This window comes from Neofelis nebulosa, chromosome 2, assembly GCF_028018385.1.
Source record: "Neofelis nebulosa isolate mNeoNeb1 chromosome 2, mNeoNeb1.pri, whole genome shotgun sequence".
NCBI classification, from domain to species: Eukaryota; Metazoa; Chordata; class Mammalia; order Carnivora; family Felidae; genus Neofelis; species Neofelis nebulosa.
Genome location: NC_080783.1, coordinates 124,083,671 through 124,103,560, shown reverse-complemented (window position 1 = coordinate 124,103,560; position 19,890 = coordinate 124,083,671). Strand labels below are relative to the sequence as shown.

The 19,890-nt window shown below is 40.6% G+C and overlaps 1 protein-coding gene and 1 long non-coding RNA gene across 2 annotated transcripts in view; one reads left to right on the top strand and one right to left on the bottom strand.

The window, feature by feature from the left end:
• Window positions 1-18,657, bottom strand: part of DENND2C (DENN domain containing 2C) — a 91,531-nt gene extending 72,874 nt beyond the window's left edge. Inside the window, exon 1 of the mRNA XM_058716139.1 lies at window positions 18,544-18,657. The gene's annotated coding sequence lies outside the window, so the exon portion shown is untranslated. The remainder of the gene's footprint in view (window positions 1-18,543) is intronic.
• Window positions 18,658-18,804: 147 nt separating this feature from the next.
• Window positions 18,805-19,509, top strand: LOC131493272 (uncharacterized). Its single transcript, XR_009252551.1, has 2 exons — window positions 18,805-19,203; window positions 19,406-19,509. It is a non-coding gene; the product is annotated as an uncharacterized LOC131493272 (long non-coding RNA).
• Window positions 19,510-19,890: the final 381 nt, after the last annotated feature.

The following is a 19,890-nucleotide window of genomic DNA, read 5'->3' as shown; positions in this document are numbered from 1 at the left end:
GACACTGGAAAATAAAGATAGCAAAATTCTTACTTCCTATAGTGTTCAAAGGTTGGGAAAAAATTCCAGAAAGTAAAAAGAAACATTTTTTTAAAGTTTTAAATATCATAAAGTACTACTACCACTTTTTAGAAATTTTGAAAATAGAGAAAATGAGAGGAAAATACCTGTAAGCTTACCATCTCCGGTAATCACTAGTATATTTTAGTATATTTCCTGTCCTTTTTTTCATAAGCACATTTTTTTTTTTTAATTTTTTTTCAACGTTTTTTTATTTATTTTTTTGGGACAGAGAGAGACAGAGCATGAACGGGGAAGGGGCAGAGAGAGAGGGAGACACACAGAATTGGAAACAGGCTCCAGGCTCCGAGCCATCAGCCCAGAGCCTGACGCGGGGCTCGAACTCACAGACCGCGAGATCGTGACCTGGCTGAAGTCGGACGCTTAACCGACTGCGCCACCCAGGCGCCCCAGCACATTTTTATATAGTAGCAATTATAGTATATATGTACTCGTATCCTGCCTTTTTTAGTGTTATATAAACAATGTACTTTTCAAGGATTTAAAACTATAGACATAACAGGCTCTCCTAAAAACGTACATTCATATCCCCTGAACAATGTAACTTCCTATCTTATTCTAAAGCCAAAAAGCCAGAAGACAGATTTCTCGAGTTTGCAAATCATCCCAAAATTATACATTCAACAGATATTTTATCTCACTTGACAATATAAAAGCAACACAAAGTACATTCACATAGTTATTAAACATGTCTCCTATTCCTCAAATTACCATTAAAAACACATGAAGTTTTAGGTCTGTAATGTATGAAACCCTCAGGCCCAAAAATATCACTTAGAAGCAATCATAGTTACTACTCTTCCCCTTCTCCTCCTGGCCTGTTCGGAACTAAAGGGTCAGGGGGAACTGAGTGTGAGGCAGGCATCCATGCCTGATGCTCAGGAGCCACATCAGAGCAGAACCGGGGGTGACAGCACCAGAGCTTGGGGAGTCAGGACAGCATGCACATAGGAGGGCTGTTGGTGTAGCAGACAGGGCCTGAACAAGGTCAAGAGGGCAGGCCCTGCAGATGTTAACGCCTGAGCAGAATGAGGGGGCAGCCAGGCTGATGAGTGGCCGGGGTGGACTGTCAGAGCCAGGGCTGGGTGAGGAAGTGGGGGCAGACTGGCACGGAGTACTGACAGGTGAACCTCAGGCTGGGTTTCAGCCTGTCAGCTGGGTGCCTATGCGTAACAGACAAGCCACTCAAACAGAACACCTTGACCATTGAATACAGGCCTCCCCACCATCTGAAAATAGGGCATTTCTATGCAACCTTTCATAACCCAAATTGGCATAAAGTGAAAAAGTAATTACCATTAATTTATACGGAAAATTGTTTCAGCTTTCCCAGACCCCCCAAAATAGCCTCTCTCAGGATTCCGATACCTTAGCACACATCTTGCTAACAGATGCACAAAATAAACTGAGCTAAAGTATAGATGCTCACAGATGCAGTTCAAAGCCATGGTGGCTGATGCTGAGATGCGGAGTGTAGTTCCAGGGGCAGGAGCTCCGCGGAGACACTGTGAGTGCATCTATAATAGCTCAGTTCAATGCAAAATAAATGCTGAATGCTACTTTCACTTTTTGCCTTTCTTTGTGGCAGTGAATGTCCTCTTCAGATTTCCTTCAGTTAGCAAAAACAGGGACATAGGTAGATTGCCCGTAAAAGCAAACAGCCTAATGTGAACTTTCAAAAAATGGGAGATACCTACCTGTACCATGTAAGTATTAAAAAGAATGGGGTAGTGGGGCGCCTGGGTGGCTCAGTCGGTTAAGCGGCCGACTTCGGCTCAGGTCATGATCTTGCAGTCCGTGAGTTCGAGCCCCGCGTTGGGCTCTGTGCTGACAGCTCAGAGCCTGGAGCCTGTTTCGGATTCTGTGTCTCCCTCTCTCTGACCCTCCCCCATTCATGCTCTGTCTCTCTCTGTCTCAAATATAAATAAACGTTAAAAAAAAAATTTTTTTTTTAAAAAAGAATGAGGAAGAGATCTATGTGTAGATATGGCAAAATGTGCAAAATAAAAGTGGGGGAAACAATTTCTCTAGTATGATTCCTTCTCTATACCCTTTTTAAAAAGATATACATATATCTATATATATACCCATCCACAAACAAATGTGCACATGCACACTCACACACACACACACCTTGCCATGATGTGAACTGAATATTATATAACTGACTCCTCCTCTGTCCAGCTTCCTTCTCTGATATGGAGTGGGTGGAGTAGGCCTTTTCTCTTCCTCAAAGTGAACGAAAAGGGTAGTTAGGAAGTGATCATCTTACCATCATTTGGATTTTCTCGGTTCAGTATAAGGTCAGTTCTGTCAGTAAAAGTTTCATCATCTTCACACCGATACTTTTTATACAATTGGACCATACTTTAAACATTTTTTTTTGTACTGTTTTTGTCACACCATGACTCAGTGTTTTGGAAGATTAAATTTTATGGGCGCTGCTTATTGCATTATAGTGGATAAGCAAGAAATCATCAACGATGAGACCAGCAAGGACTTGAAACAAGTTTTTTACTCTCCACTTTATAACTTTATAATGCTTGAACCTTTTTTTTAAACTGGTATTACATACTTTTGTTGTTGTTTTTTAATGTTAAGACAGGATCTATTTGGATGGTAGAAAAATGGCTCTTTTCAGTTGTATTCTTGGGGCGCCTGGGTGGCTCAGTCGGTTAAGCGTCCGACTTCAGCTCAGGTCGTGATCTCGCAGTCCGTGAGTTTGAGCCCCACGTCGGGCTCTGGGCTGATGGCTCCGAGCCTGGAGCCTGCTTCAGATTCTGTGTCTCCCTCTCTCTCTGCCCCTCCCCCGTTCATGCTCTGTCTCTCTCTGTCTCAAAAATAAATAAGCTTTAAAAAAAAACAAAAAAAATTACATTGCATTCTTTACATTTTTCTATACTAAATAAAATCTTAATGCTTTTCTAAAAAAATGAACACACATAATATTGCAGAAATATCACTTCTAATAATTTATCCAAGGGAAGTCGCTGGATAAATTCACAAATATATATGAAAGAGTGGATTTAGATTACTGTAAAATGGAAAATAAATTTCTAATAGGGACTATCATTAAATGTATTTACTGTACATTAGATGTACAATATTATTGCAAACCCATAGGCTGAAATACTATTAAGTTATACCCTGTTCAAAATCTATTAAGTAAAAGAAAAATGTTTTAAAAGACTGTGCAGTATAATTCAAAAATATGTACGAATAAATACATAAAATTTAAAAGTAAACATGGATATATACCAAAATGTTAACAGAGATTATCTCTAAGTAATAGAACTATGGTGAGTTTTCTTTTGGTTAATCTTTACTTTCAAATTTTTTAATTTTAGGTTTTAGATGTTTATTTTTGAGAAAGAGAGAGAGAGCACGCAAGCAGGGGAAAGGCAAAGAGAGAGGAGTACAGAGGATCTGAAGCAGGCTCTGTGCTGACAGCAGACAGACTGATGCAGGGCTTGAACTCACAAACCACAAGATCATAACCTGAGCTGAAGCTGGACACTTAATCGACTGAGCCACCCAGGCACCCCTGTATTTCTAATTTTTAAAAATAAACATAAATCACTTGTACAACATTTGTTTCAAAAAAAAAAGATAACTTACTTTTAGAAGATTCATCATATATGTTCTGAACACCTACTTCATATAAGGCATTTTGGGAATTAAAACAGCAGTAACAGCAATTGAGCTTTATTAAGTAACTATTATATGCCAACCATTTCAGTCACTTTATATCGATTTTTGGAGCACCTCTTTGAGGTAGTATATCAGTTAGGATTAAGTTTGTGTACAGATTACTTAAAAACTGAAAATGGCAGGAGCTTAGCCAATGTTTTTAAACAAAGAGATGTCTGTTTCTCTCCACTTAAAAAAAGAGAGAGTGGCACCTGGCTGGCTCAGTTGGTGAAGCACACAACTCTTGATCTCTGGGTTGTGAGTTCAAGCTCCACGTTGGGCATAGACTTATTGGAAGGGAGGAAACGAGGAAGGAAGGAAGGAAGGAAGGAAGGAAGGAAGGAAGGAAGGAAGGAAGGAAGGAAGGAAGGAAGGAAGGGAGAGGAGAAAGGAAGGAAGGAAGATGAGTAGCAGCCTAAGGTGCCCCAAGGTCCTTGAGCTCCAATGCTTCTGCTATGCCATCCCCAACGCATAGCTTCTATCTTCACAATCACTTCATAGTTCATATGAGCTGTTAGAGTTCCAGCTATTACACGTGCATTCCAGGAAGTAGAAAGGAAAAAAGGCAGCTCTATTAAAGCAGCATTCCTGAAAGTCTCATATAATGCTTTTGCTGATTGCCCACTGACCAGGATTTAGTCACATGTACTAGATACATGTGAGACTGGGAAACATAATCAGTAATCTTTTTTTTTTTTAAGTTTATTTATTTTAAGAGAGAGATAGAGCACGAGTTGGGTAGGGGTAGAGAGAGTGGGGAGAGAGAGAATCCCACACAGGCTCCACACTGTCAGCACAGAGTCCAATGTGGGGCTCGAATCCACAAACCACGAGGTCATGACCTGAGCCAAAACCAAGAGTCGGACGCTTAACCGACTGAGCCACCCAGGCACCGCAATCATTCATCTTTTTATCCTGCAATGTGCCCAGCCAAAAAATTGACTTCTGTGTCTTAAGAGAATGGACATTGGAGTTGGCAAAAAATCTGTGCCACAGGCAGGTATTATTGTCCTCATTTACAGACAGAAAACAGAGGTGCAGAGCCACATGGTTAAGTGACAGAGCCATACTCTGAAACCAGTCTATGTACCTTTCACTCCATACTATATCCCATTAGAAAATCATACACATGAAAATAAAATACAAACACACTTACAGGACATTTATATATAATTATAGGCAGTTTATCTTTAAATGAAATTTGACAGATGAGAAAGCATCTACCAAAAGAACAAAACTGAGAGGCATTTCTGACAAATAGAACAACAGTAACAAATATTTCTTTCTTTTTTTTTTTAAAGTAATCTCTTCACTCAACGTGAAGCTGAAGCTCATGACCCCGAGATCAAGAGTCGCATGTTGCACCAACTAAGCCAGCCAGGCACTAGACCAAATACTTCTGGAGCACTTATTATGTGCCAAGAGTGTTCTAAGATGTGTAAATTTTTTTTCTTTTTTTTAGTGTAACATATATAAAGCACATAAAGTCCACTAATCCTAAGTGTACAGCTCAAAGAACTTTTACATATGAATACCCTGTGTAACCACCACCCGTCACACCTCAGGTTCCTTGGTGTCCCTTTCCAGGCAGTAACCATCCCCCAGAAGGAATCACCCATCTGACTTCAATCCACGGATTAATTTTGCCTTTTCTTGAATTTCATTTAAACAAAATCATACAGTAGTATTATTTTGGTATGGTTTCTTTTGTGCAAAATAGTATCTGTAGGATTCATTCATGCTATTGTATATAACAGCAGGGTTTTTTTTTTCCCTTGCTGAGTATTATTCCATCTAATAGAAACACCAGCATTTATTAATTCATTCTCCTGTTGACAGACATGAACATTTGTTCCCAGTTTTGACTATTATGAGGAAAGCTCTTATAAACATTCTTCTATGTGTCTTTAATGTATATAGTCACTTATTTAAATCTCTTGGGTATTACCTAGCAGTAGAATTGCTGGTTATAGGGCAGACATACACTTCACTTTATTTTTTTTAATTAATTAATTAATATTTTAATTTACATCCAAGTTAGTTAGCATATAGTGCAACAATGATTTCAGGAGTAGATTCCTTAACGTCCCTTACCCATTTAGCCCATCCTTCCCTCCCACAACCCTCTGTTTGTCCTCTATATTTAAGAGTCTCTTATATTTTGTCCCCCTCCTTGTTTTTAGATTATTTTTGCTTCCCTTCCCTTGTGTTCATCTGTTTTGTATCTTAAAGTCCTCATATGAGTGAAGTCATATATTTGTCTTTCTCTGACTAATTTCACGTAGCATAATGCCCTCCAGTTCCACCCACATAGTTGCAAATGGCAAGATTTCATTCTTTTTGATTGCCGAGTAATACTCCAGTGTGTGTGTGTGTGTGTGTGTATATATATATATACATATATATATATAGCACATCTTCTTTATCCATTCATCCATCGATGGACATTTTGGCTCTTTCCATAGTTTGGCTACTGTCGATCATACACTTCACTTTAACAGACACTGCCAAAGACCTGTCAAAGGGGGTTGTACCAATTTACACCCTCCCTAGTAGTGTATGAGTTCTGGCCACTCCTTCATCTCACCAGGACTTAGATTATTAGGCTTTTTGATTTTAGCCATTCTGTTACGTTGTGGCAACTCACTGTGGTATCCGTGCAAACTTTACAAACTAATTTATTTCTTACCATACCAGGCCACACATCCTTTGTCACCACAGAATCATAATTTATTTTTTTAAATGACTTTTGTAGGTCATCACGTTCTGTTGGCATCAAGCATTATACACTCTAAAAATATTACTAATCCAAAACAGGTCAGTTCTAGGACATTCTAGGTCAGTCCTCTTCTATCATAGATGGCAATTTAAGTCATAAATGTAGATAAAAGATGGAAGAAAATACCAGGAGTGTGTAGAGTCGTGGAAGTCAAAGGAAGAGAATCCTTAAACAGAAAAGAATGGTCAACAGTGACAGATACACCATCAAAAGGTCAAATAAGGTAAAGATTTGAGTGTCTGTTGGTCATAAGAACTTGGGTAAGTGTAGGTTGAGTGGCATGGCAGGGGTCACAGTGAAGTGAGAAGTGGGTGGGAAAAAAGAATGGAAACAGCAACTGCAGCCAATCCTTTCAAGGGGTTTATCCAGGGAGGCAAGTGGACAACAGAGTGATAGCTGAACAGGAATACGGGGCTCAGGAAAGCCTTTTTTTTTTTTTTTTTTTGGACAGAGGAGAACTAAGCTTGTTTAAACAGTGGTGGAAAGGAATCAGTAGAGAAGAAACAAAGGTCTGAGAGCAAACCCCAAGAGTGAGGCAGGGTGTGGCATCCAACTGGAGCTGCAGGGATTAGCATTTGTCAGGAAGAAGAACAGTGCTTCCCTGGGAACAGAAGGTAATGAGGAAAGAAAGGTAAGGACGCAGGCATATATGTAGGTGTAGGGGCCGTACGCTGATGAACCTCTCCTCTGATGGCTGCTCTTTTCTCTTTGAGATAACAAGGGCGATTATCTGCTGGGAGTAAAGTGAAAGATGGAAAAACCGAGGGTAAAGAAGGTTTAAGATAGGTGTGAAATTGAAAAAAAAGAAGCAAGAATCTACAGGTTCCCTAAGCAGAGAGTTTGTATGTATGTATGATTTATGCATATATGTATGTATGTACGTATTTGCCAATGACTATATCACTTATTCTGTATCCCAGTAAAGCAAAAGTCTCAAATGGGAGGTAAGCAGAGAGTTTTTCAAAAAGCAGAGGTAGGGGCTAAACCTTTGAGAACATGAATCATGATTAGAAACTGTAAATGAGAAGAAAAGACAGAACCAGATAAAGAATGGGCAAGACTGGGGAGAGCTAACAGAACCAGGAGAATGTGGATCACAGACAGGATGGGAGGAAAATGTCCTAAAAAGAAAAGGAAGAGGCACATCAGTGTTTTATAAGTAAGCAGACTAACGACTGAGAAAGGTCCTTGTTTTTGATGACAGGGCATTAAATAAATGGTGTCAAAGGGACGGTAAGGACAGCTAACAGCTAGCTACAGCTTATGAAGGCAATCAGTGAGCAAACGAATACAACATTTTTTTGTAAAATTGGTGAGAAAAAAAAAAAGAAAAGGGGGCAAGCAACCTCAAACACAATAGTTTAAAGTTGGGGAAAAAAGCCTATACGTGTTTTTAAATTGCAGCAAAAACAAACAAACAAAACAAACAAACAAGATCCACAAAGGATGAAGACATGGAAGAGGTTTGAGGCAGGTTAGGTCTCATGGAAGAAAGAGGCTTAAGAGTCTGAGAAGGATGACAGCTCTTGCAGAACTGGGAAAAAGACAAGAAAGTATGTATAGTGTAATGAAGGCTCAGACCAAGAAAGGTAAACTTTCTCATACCAAGTCAGTAAATCTTGCTCATGGTGTACCAGGCTGTAATCTATGAAAATAAAATAGCCCGGCCATTTTAGAGAAGAAGCCTGGCTACTTGAGGATAAAATCTTTAAGAGCTACTCAACAACAAGGTGGATAGTTAGTAGATTAATGGCTGGACATTTGACTGAAGTTGGATAGCATGATTCATAGAGGGTCTGGCCTACGTGACTCTTCATCTCTCTCCTAAAGCTGGGCACAAGAGTGAACAAAATAGACTAGTGCCAAAGATAGAAAAACTAGTCATTTTCTCCACTCAGGGGAATCCCTTGCCTCTCGGTGTAAATAATGGAAGATCAGTGGAGCCAAGGAACCCGGTGATATGATGAGGGCAAAAGTGAAGTCTCGGGTACTGAGTGAAGGAGAGGCATGTTTGTGGGGAGAAATTGGGTTTGAGGAAATTAATAAACACAAGGAAACAGGAACATATAACATCAACAGAGGAGGAGATACAGCAGGTGATTGTAATTTTTCTGGGGAGGAATGAATGGAAAATCAAAAGGGGATCATCTACCGGCAGTAACAGCAGAAGTGCATGTCGGTCTGGTTTTACAGAACATACACACACAATTGCCAAGGTTCTTTAGCCTGCTTAGTGAGAGAGGACTGCCTATTCAATCAAGTCCTTCTTAAGCCAGTGTTTCATGAACTGCCCTAACCAAACCCATGGCAAGAAATACATGTTTTGTCATAATACACATACAAACACATGCACACACACACACACCTGAAACAGAAGTTTCACAAAATAATTACCATATGATAAAGTAAAACATAAAGTGAGCATCATATATTATGTTCCCATTATGCAAAAACATTTAAAATTCCAAAATAAGTAATATAAAATAAATATAATATAATATAATATAATATAATATAATATAATATTGTATAAAAAATATACAATTAACAAAGATCCAATGCAATGCAGTGGGTGACTTTTCCTGTTCATAAATTAATTCCAGTCTGGAAAACACAAAGACAATGCTACGTACTTATCAGGATCACTAGAGTCTTTTATTCTTTTGTTTTGAATTGGGTCAGGGTTGAAAATCCTCCTTGAAACAATGAGTTGATGTGAATGGCAAAAATAGTACTACATTCTTTCTACTTTGTAATTTAGAAATGTATTATTTGGTCACAATACAAAATGATGATAAGTAAGCAATGTCATAGACTCATTCTTCAGAGTAAATGAAGAACTAAGCCACAAGAAGTCATTTTCTTGACAAACTGAAAGTATAGTACAACTTATAATATCAGTGATTCCATCACTCTGGACTGTGATATCTGTATCTCACTCTAGCCACCTCATCAGCATGATGAAATGTCCCATAATGGTATAGAATGGGGTATGTCATCACTAAGAGGTGAAGTTTTAATTTTCAGCTGATATATCATCAAAAATCATAAACATAACATCCATGAATTCTAGATGAATACTTTTTTCCAAGAGGTATGTAGCCATTTTTCTCTTCCGCCACTGATAGACAACGAAATAAAACAATAATGAGTCTTTTCCAGGAAAGGTCCATGAATAAAAAGGAAACTGTGATCATTTTACATTTTTTTCTTTGAAAATATTTGGAAAGGTTTACTGAAAAGTCCAGTATGCTATGTTTCCAAGAGTCTTTTTTAATTTTAAAGATGTTTAACTTTCATTTGCAGCATTAATACAAATACAGAGTCTGTCATTTTAGTCAGGTTTTGCACATTTGATAAACCCATATTTTAAATAATCTTCATTAAAAGTCTTAGACTGTTTCTCAATTCACTATTTTCTCAACATTTTTGTACATCCAAATGCAGCTATTGAACATGTTTCTGTATTCTTTACTTCATGCTTTCTTCTTCTAATAGCTAAGTAATAAATTCTAAGGACAAATGGATCTCATTTTCTCTTAAATTATCATTATCACTGAACTCTTAAGAATACTACACTTTAGGAACACATTCAAAGTTCACAAATAAGACTTGGTTAGACAGCATCTCACCATTTTCACCAGAGGCCAATACAGTTCTGCTACATTTTGCTTGACCTTGAATTCTGCTAATCTAAATGAATTGGGTGATGATAACCACTGCGCTATGATCACGCTCAAATGGGCCATTACTTTAGTTCACATAACGTTCCTCTTCTGTTCCATGTTACCCCTTCCAGTTTAAGTAGGGACCAGGGAAAAGACAGTTTGAGTGAATGCTGTTGTAGAGCCGGCTGTGTCATTTCCTTCTAGAAGGTCCTATTATCATCGGCCTTAACAGACTCTTAAATAATCAGAGTACCAAAGAATACAGCTAAATATTTAAACATCGGGGCGCCTGGGTGGCTCAGTGGGTTAAGCGTTTGACTCTTGATTTAGGTTCAGGTCATGATCTCACAGTTTGTGAGTTCAAGGCCTGTGTCCAGCTCTGTGCTGACAACGTGGAGCCTGTTTGGGGTTCTCTCTCCCCCTCCTTGGCTCTCTCTCTCTCAAAATAAATAAATAAACATTGGGGCGCCTGGGTGGCGCAGTCGGTTAAGCGTCTGACTTCAGCCAGGTCACGATCTCGCGGTCCGTGAGTTCGAGCCCCGCGTCAGGCTCTGGGCCGATGGCTCGGAGCCTGGAGCCTGTTTCCGATTCTGTGTCTCCCTCTCTCTCTGCCCCTCCCCCGTTCATGCTCTGTCTCTCTCTGTCCCAAAAATAAATTAAAAAATGTTGAAAAAAAAAATTTAAATAAATAAACATTAAAAAATTTAAATATAAAACTATGCTTCATATTGCTAAGTAACCAATTAAAACATATTCTAGATAGCTGGTGTTTTTTGTTTTTTTACTCTGGTAGAAAAAAAGAAAGAGAAAAAAAGCACATCTCTTTTAAGTAAGTAGCTGCAAGAATAATACACACACACACACACACACACACACACACACACACCGCAGTCTGTCCTAAAATTTAACATCCACACATGGGGTGCCTGAGTGGCTCAGTCGGTTAAGCATCTGACTTCAGCTCAGGTCATGGTCTCACGGTTCTTGAGTTCCAGCCCCATGTCAGGCTCTGTGCTGACTTCTGAGAGCCTGAAACCTCTTTCAGATTCTGTGTTTCCCTCTCTCTTTCTCTCTGCCTCTCTTCTGCTTGTGCTCTGTCTCTTTCTCTCTCAAAAATAAATAAAAATTTAAAAATTAAAAAAAAATAACATCCACACAAAAAAATCCACACGTATGCCATTTCTAACTTTGAAGGAAAATTAATAATTTTCTTCCATGTCCTCTGTTGTAAACATTTATCACTGCTGTAAACACTTCCAAAGTCAGAAATCTAACTTTATTTTTTTTAATCTTTATTTATTTATTTATTTATTTATTTATTTATTTATTTATTTATTTTTGAGACAGAGAGAGACAGAGCATGAACAGGGGAGGGTCAGAGAGAGGGAGACACAGAATCCGAAGCAGGCTCCAGGCTCTGAGCTGTCAGCACAGAGCCCGACATGGGGCTCGAACTCACAGACCGTGAGATCATGACCCGAGCTGAAGTCGGACGCTTAACCAACTGAGCCATCCAGGCACCCCAAGAAATCTAACTTTAAAAAAATAGAGCATAAATAATAAACTTTAACTAATATAAGTGGATTAATACTGCCTAAGTCGAATGCTAGAGAGTCCATTCTCAGGCTGCTACCCAGGAATCTAAGACTTATAAGGATACAAATATTGAATTTCCTTTTCAAAAACAGGGGGTATAAGAGAAATATCTGGGGTAGCTAGATGTGAAGAAGTAAGTCCTTTACATTTCCTTCTCTTACCTCACCATCAGTTACTTAATCCTTCAATCTCACAACCCGTTCTAATGCCCATGAAGTGAAGAAAAATTGCATGTTTTCTTTTCTTTAGGATAAAAATTATTTATTTAAGTCAGAGAGGAAAAAGATCAAAGATTCTATCCTGTCTAACCCTCTTGGAACCAGTGCAGGATAATCCTTCAAGTTTTGGTCTTTTATTTCACCCAGTTTTCAAAATCCCCACTTTCACTGAGGCGAACAGATCGCCATTTTATTAATTTAGTAAGAAGCACTGAATACTGAAAATATTTTCAAACGTATTTTTGATCCTGACATTGTCCAAGTTAATCCACTTCTCTGTGTCTCAGGTTCTAAAACAATAAGGGGAATATTTTCCACCTATTCTATGAAAGAAAAGGAGGATGAACTTAAAATTTTCATAGGTTTCAAGAAATGTATTAGAATTTAAAAGCAGGAGGTATAACTCTGAAGAACTTTTTTTATTTTTATTTTTTATTTTTTTTTGTTTATTTAAAAAAATTTTTTTAGCGTTTCATTTATTCTTGAGAGAGAGAGAGAGAGAGAGAGAGAGAGAGAGAGAGAGAGAGACAGCACAAGCAAGAGAGGGGCAGAGAGAGAGGGGGACACAGAATCCGAAGCAGGCTCTAGGCTCTCAGCACAGAGCCCGATGTGGGGCTCGAACTCACGAACCATGAGATCATGACCTGAGCCGAAGTTGGAAGCTTAACCGACTGAGCCACCCAGGTGCCCCTGAAGAACTTTTTTTAAAACTAAACTTACAAGGGCGCCTGGGTGGCTCTGTTGGTTAGGTGGCTGACATCAGCTCCGGTCATGATTGTCGCAGTTCGTGGGCTCTGTGCTGACATTTCGGAGCCTGGAGCCTGCTTGGGATTCTGTGTCTCCCTCTCTCTCTGCCCCTCCCCCACTCGTACTCTGTCTCCTCTCTCTCAAAAATAAATAAACATTTTTAAAAAGTTAAAAAATAACTAAAACTAAACTTACAAATCTAAGTAGTTAAAAAAACACTCCTTATGACAGGATCAACCAAATGTGGCCCATCACCTGTTTCTGTATGGCCTCTGAACAAAGCCTGGTTTTTACATTTTTAAATGGTTGAAAAAATAATCAAAGAAGTATAATATTCTGTGACATGTGAAAATTATATGAAATTCAGATTTTAGTGACCATAAATAAACTTTAATTGGAACAGAGCCCATGCTCATTCGTTGAAGTATTGTCCATGGTTTTTTATAGCAGAATCACGTAGCTGTGACAGAGACATATGGCCCACAAAGTCTAGTATTTACCATTCTAGCCCTTTACAGAGAAAGTTTGCCACCTTCTCCCTTAAGAGACCATACGTTTATTCTAATGATACTACAAATTAGGAAAATATTTCCTTAAGTCCATTTTTGAGAATGCTTTCAAAGCCATACCACATTCTTTTGAGTTTCCTCAGTGATGGCAAGCCTTCATTCTTTGGGGATGAATATGAATTTTGGAGATGGCTACGCCACTTGGAGCCAAAATTGAGTACGGTTGGTTATGAAGATGAATCAACCAACAAACATTTATTAATAATCCATATTTATGGGAAGTGAAGATCTCTTCGGAAAAAAAAGCACTTTCTCTGACTTCCAAGAGCTAACACTTGAGTGAGGGTATAGTCATATGCTTTCATAGGTTTGACTCAAGCTAAATTGGCAATATATGCACAGAAATAGAAAGTACAGAGGAGGAAAAAGAATTCTGTAATAAAACTAGAAGGTCTACATTCTTGTATGGCTGTGAATTTGCTATAAAGTTGTTTCATTTGTTTGTTTGTTTGCTTTAACAAACAGGAACTCCAATAATACCTCAGGCAATACACTTCTGGAATAAATGAGTGACTCCCGAATAAGATTTTATTTTACTATTTTATGTTTTTAAGATTTTATTTTGAAGTAAATCTCTACACCCAACATGGGGCCCAAACTCACAACCCTGAGATCAAGAATCGTATCGTATGCTCTACCAACTGCGCCAGCTGGCATTCCCCTTTCAAATAAAATTTTATTTTTAAATTTTTTTAACGTTTATTTATTTTTGAGACAGAGAGAGACAGAGCATGAACAGGGAGGGGCAGAGAGAGAGGGAGACACAGAATCGGAAGCAGGCTCCAGGCTCTGAGCCATCAGCCCAGAGCCCAACGCGGGGCTCGAACTCACGGACCGCGAGATCGTGACCTGAGCTGAAGTCGGACGCTTAACCGACTGAGCCACCCAGGCGCCCCTCAAATAAAATTTTAAAAGAACAGGATTCACTGGGGCACAAAAGTTGGTTTAAAACCCATTAAAACCTATCGTGCTGATTTATAATCACAATGTCTAACACGAAATTATCATCAATCAATCAATCTTCCACTCCTGCAAAGGAAACCATTTATCCCTGGCCCTCTTCTCTTCTCATTCCACATGCTCTCCCTGAGCAATTTCCTCTGCTCTTAAGGCTTCAAATACCACTTACTGGCTAACTCTGAAATCTGGATCACCAATCTCAGCCTCCCTCCTGGGCTCTGGATCCTCCCGACCCGACATCTCTACCTGAATGCTCCAGACAGACACACTTCAAACTCAACGTGTTCAACACTGAAACAATGATCTTCCTCTCACATTAAAAAATAAAACAAGTTCTTCTACCCACGGTTTCCCAAACTAAGAAACTAAGCCATTTACTTTTTCTGTTCACCTTCAAAGCCAATCACTTTTGAGGCCCCTGTAAATTCTACATCTTGACATGTCCTCTCCTCTTCTCTATTACGATTTCCCCACTCCAGGCCCTATCCTCTCTTATCTGGACGATTTCAATAGCGTTAAGCCTTCTAACTTATCTCTTTATCTTCTGACTCTCTCCATCCCATCCAGCCTCCACACCGTACCACCATATTATCTTTCCTAATTACCTACCATCTTTCACTGGCTCTCCATTGTCTTTAGAATCGAGTCCAAAGTCCCTAACATGATACAGAAATGCTTCACTGCGTGGCACCAGCCAACTTCTTTTTTCTGAGTCCTAACTTTTTATTTAGCTAAATCTGTATGTTGTTTTAGGACATGTCTTGTACTTCAAAGTATTAAAACAGCTTTTTTTTTTTTTCAACGTTTTTTATTTATTTTTGGGACAGAGAGAGACAGAGCATGAACGGGGGAGGGGCAGAGAGAGAGGGAGACACAGAATCGGAAACAGGCTCCAGGCTCCGAGCCATCAGCCCAGAGCCTGACGTGGGGCTCGAACTCATGGACCGCGAGATCGTGACCTGGCTGAAGTCGGACGCTTAACCGACTGCGCCACCCAGGCGCCCCTTAAAACAGCTTTTAACACCATATTCTATAGTGAAACACTTTGCCAAACCGGACAAGTCTTCGTTATTCCCAAGGAGAGACACTGAAACCCCACACTCACCTCATTTCTAGCAATTTCAGCGACCCTAATGCCACCATAATCAAACTCAGCAATTTTCTTTTTCCAGCTTGGTTCCAGGCACCATCCCCTTTAGCCCAGCCTCTCATCTTCATACACTCTCATCTTTAGGCAATAAACTACAATACATCCCTCACACATACCATAAACTTCCACATAATATTCTTGTTTTCATCCATATCTTCTAATTCCTTCCTCAACTCAGTTAACTGCTATTCATCCTGCAAAGCCAAACTCAAATATGGTATCTTCTCTCTAATCTTCCTCCCTATCACACACAGAATTATTTTCCCTCATCACTATTCCCACTAAATTCTGTCTCAATCTCTGTTATAACTCTTATCACACTGAAATTGTAGGGACTTATTTACATGTCTGCTTATATGCTTTTTGAAACTTTTTTTTTTTTTAATTTTAGAGAGAGAAAGAGAGTGCAAGCAGGGGAGAGGGCAGAGGGGGAGAGAGAGAATCTTAACCAGGCTCCACGTGCAGTGCGGAGCCGGACTCGGGGCTCAATCCCAAGATCCTGGGATCATGATCTGAGCCAAAATCAAGAGTCAGTCATTTAACCGACCGAGCCACCCAGCCATCTCTGGTTATAAGCTTTTTGAAGGCAGGGAAGCATTTTTTTTTTTTTCTTAAATCTAACATTTCACTTTTGGTCTGAGAACAGATATTTTAAACTCCTTGTTGAAAAATAATCACCTGTTCTATTATTAAGATAATACCATAATTGTAGTAACTGAGTGACTGAGAGTTTAGAAACAAAAAGAATCCCGAGTCATTCACCAGGGTGGGGGGAAAATGGTCTTATATACAAAGTATAATTAAACTGTAGCTTGAACAAGCTTTCATCTACATCTTGCAATACCAGTTTCTTTCTCTCTCTGCTTCTTTTTTGAAGAAGTTCTTTACAGAACTCTCTTTTAAATACACATTGGATTTGATTTGTATTCCACTCACAGAATTTGAAACTCAGTATAATGCAGAGGTTGAGATCAGGATTTCTGGAGTCTAACTGTCTGGCTCGAATGCTAGCTTTGCTGCCTAGGCTGTTTGACAGGGGCGTTACTCAACCTCTATGTCTTTCAGTGAGGAGACCAAAATAATGACACCCCTCATGGTGCTGTTTTAAGGATTAAATAAGTAATGCACGTAAAGAATTTAGAACACTGCCCGGCTCAAAGTAGGTCCCAATAAATGCTGACTGATGTTATCATCAGTTTTAAAAACAGCTTTCTTACTACTTATTTTAGCCCACTTGGTAGAGTGCAATCTCCTAGAAGGAAGGAATTATATTCTTCTCATACCCAAATACAATGTAAGTGCTAAAACGGTGCCCTGGAATATAGCAAGTGCTCAATAAATAATGTGACAGTAAGGCTTTAGACCTCCAGAATCAACAAATTACAAATCACAGCAAAATTTATATAGACAGTACATATTTAAAACATTTAAAATTGTTTTAAGTAGTTTCAAAACACCTATCTTCCACTGAACTGCTGAAACATAAAACTTTTAAAGCAACACACAAATTATATTCACTGGGAACCTTCCCTCTACTCCATCTGATTTGCTTTTAGTCTCCAGTGGTCTAAAATTCTTGTCTATAAGACACGCTACAGATCATTTAAAATATAATTTCCAGGTTTAGAAAACTGTCTATTGTCATATCAAAAAAAAATAATATTCTTCCTTTATATCTGCATTTAAAAAAATCTATTGCCATACTCAATCTTAAAAAAAACCCTAATGAAAGGCCAAGAGGCACAATTACTATATTTCCAGGTTTCTACCTGGGAAACTACTTCAGAACCACCTACAAATATCCTCAGTAAGTCTGATGGTAACAAATTGCTATTCCCTTTTTTTTATTTCCGTTGTCCCCCTAAAACCCCTTATACATTCACATATCCATGGAAAAGAACGCAAGTGTCTATAATAAATGTACAAAAAAATACAGCTACATAGTAATTTTGTTTTGAAGGACTTAAATCTTACAAAAGCAAATGAAAGTCTTGATTTGAAGCCATACTCCCAGCTTACTTTACCAGGTAACTTAAACTAGAACTACTTACCTAAAGCAAAAAAGTAAATTATGTATTCGATTGCTACCTAACTTCATGATAAATAATTCAGTAACAATGTATAGATAATATGTGCTATTCTGGAAAAATTTATTAATCAGTTAAAAATGGACCACACTTCAAGCAATGGCGATTCGGGGAAAAAAAAAAAGGAGCTTAAACAATTTACGCAGAAAACAAAGATTTAAGACTTTTATCTAAAACACTGGAGGTGAATCATTAGCCTCGGGGTAAAGATTTACATAGTGCCTACTATGTGTCTGGCGTTTCGTAGTTTCTTTACAGAACATGCATGCTGCTGATGCATCAATTACAGTACGTAACATTTACAGACGACTCTCACTCATCTCCTTTGGCTCTCAACACCCCTGGGCGCGAGCGTCCCAGTTTCACAGTTTTGACTGAGGTATCACATGTGTTATGTGGGTCCTGGCGGAGACTCCAGCCCTTGACTCACAATCTAATCATCCTCTGCTATACTAGTTACTCAAAAGTTCTTAGATGTCCCACTGTCCGATTTTAAAATCAAAATCCTACTTGACGACTTTCAATATTGTGCTCCTCAGATTCTGTTAAGAATCGAAACACACACAAATGTTTAAAAGTCCACGGTCTCAGCCTGTGGACGTTCAAACTCGCCGGCCAGTCCCGGCGACAGCCCCGCGTTTCCTCCTGGATGGCGCGCTCCCTCTTCCGTCCCTAAGACTGCCGAGCGCCCCCGACCCCTGGTCTCGGGCCCCGAGGTGAGCGGCAGAGAGACGCCTCGCCAGGCTCCGCCACAGCCACCGCGGCCCACCAGCCGGGCTCCCGACGCCAGTCGTCGCCCGGCTCGGGTCCGACCCTCGCGTGTCCCTCCGGGCAGGGGAGGCGCCCAGACTGCGGGGCCCGGCCGACACCTCCGCGCGTCCCGGCTCCCGCACTGCCAGCCCCGCTGCCCCGCTTCCGACGCCCAGCATGCGACACGCACCGCCTCGAGGGACCGAGGCACTCGCCTTAGAGCCCGCCCAGGATCGCCCCGCACCTACCTGCCTTCGACCTCCACGTCGCCCCCACGGCCGGGTTACGAGGTTCTCGCTCTCTCCGCGGAGGCGCCAGCTCTCGGCGCTAGCACTCGGGGTCGGCGGCGCCCCGCCCCCGCAGGCCCAGTCGAAGGCCCCGCCCCGCCCGGCCGCGGCCCCACCCCGCCCGGAAAATCCGGGTTCTTATTGGCTCCTCTTCCCACCCTTCACACTCCGGCCCGCCCCCGGCACCGCCCGGGAACCGTCGAGAGGGGAACCGCCCCCGTTCCAGTCGGCCCGGGGGCAGAACCTTGTCCCGCGGACCTTACGCGCCCGGACGCCGGCCGAGATCTCAAGCCAAAGCCCCATTGCAGTAGCCGTGCCTGCGGTCCTATTGACCCCACGGCGATGGACCTGAATTTGCATGAAGGTTGACTCTTCACGGCCACCTAGTTTAATCGAGGAATCCAAATGAAACCTCACTCAAGGAAGCCATAAAATTATCTCTTGCCATTGCAGTCCAGTGCCAACTTGAAACGTACACAGATGCAAATAACGCTCCGAACACCTGAGGTTTGAAATCCCAGAGCAAGGCGCCTTTGATACTCCCAGTGCCTGAGGTCGGCCCCCACGCCCTGTTGTGACACACATGCCTAAGCACTACGCCTGCAACACGCTCACACTCAGGTATGTGCATGGCGCTGTGCCTACTGCGAGCAGCAGCCCAGTTTCACCAAGGCTGCGAGTCAGGATGAGTTGAGCCTGTTTCCCAGGCACTCGCCAACCACCCCACCCCACCTCGTCCCGCCCCATTCCACCCCACCCCACCCCACCGCTCCCCACCAGAGCCTCTTGGGTTTGACCAAAATCTTCCCACATCTGTTCACAGAGAGGTACCAAAATAGAAGACTGCCAGAAAGAGGTGTTTGGTTACACATCGCAGATGACTGTCACAAGCCAATTTAGCCAAAGCAGTAAAAGCCGCATATCCCACACCGTTGTGAAACCATGAGTTGTGGACAATGAAACAGGAATTACCTTCTATAATGGGGGGGGGGGGGGGGTGGAGGAGGGAGAGTAATGACAAGACATTTTTAAAAATCGTGTTTCACTGAGGAAAAAAAACGTCAATATATTTTGCAGTAAATTTTGAGCAGTGATCTTTATGGACTACCCCCCTCAACCCCACCTCCATACTTCTATATTTAGAAAACTTCTCAAACAACTGTCTAAGATGAAATTTTAAGCTAGAATAGTGTGGTTTTAAATTTTATTTCAAAATTCAAATTGATTTCAGAGTTCAAACTTTACATTCAGGAAGATTATGTGGCAAAATGAGGCAGATTGAATTCCAAATCTGGCATGGTTTCTATG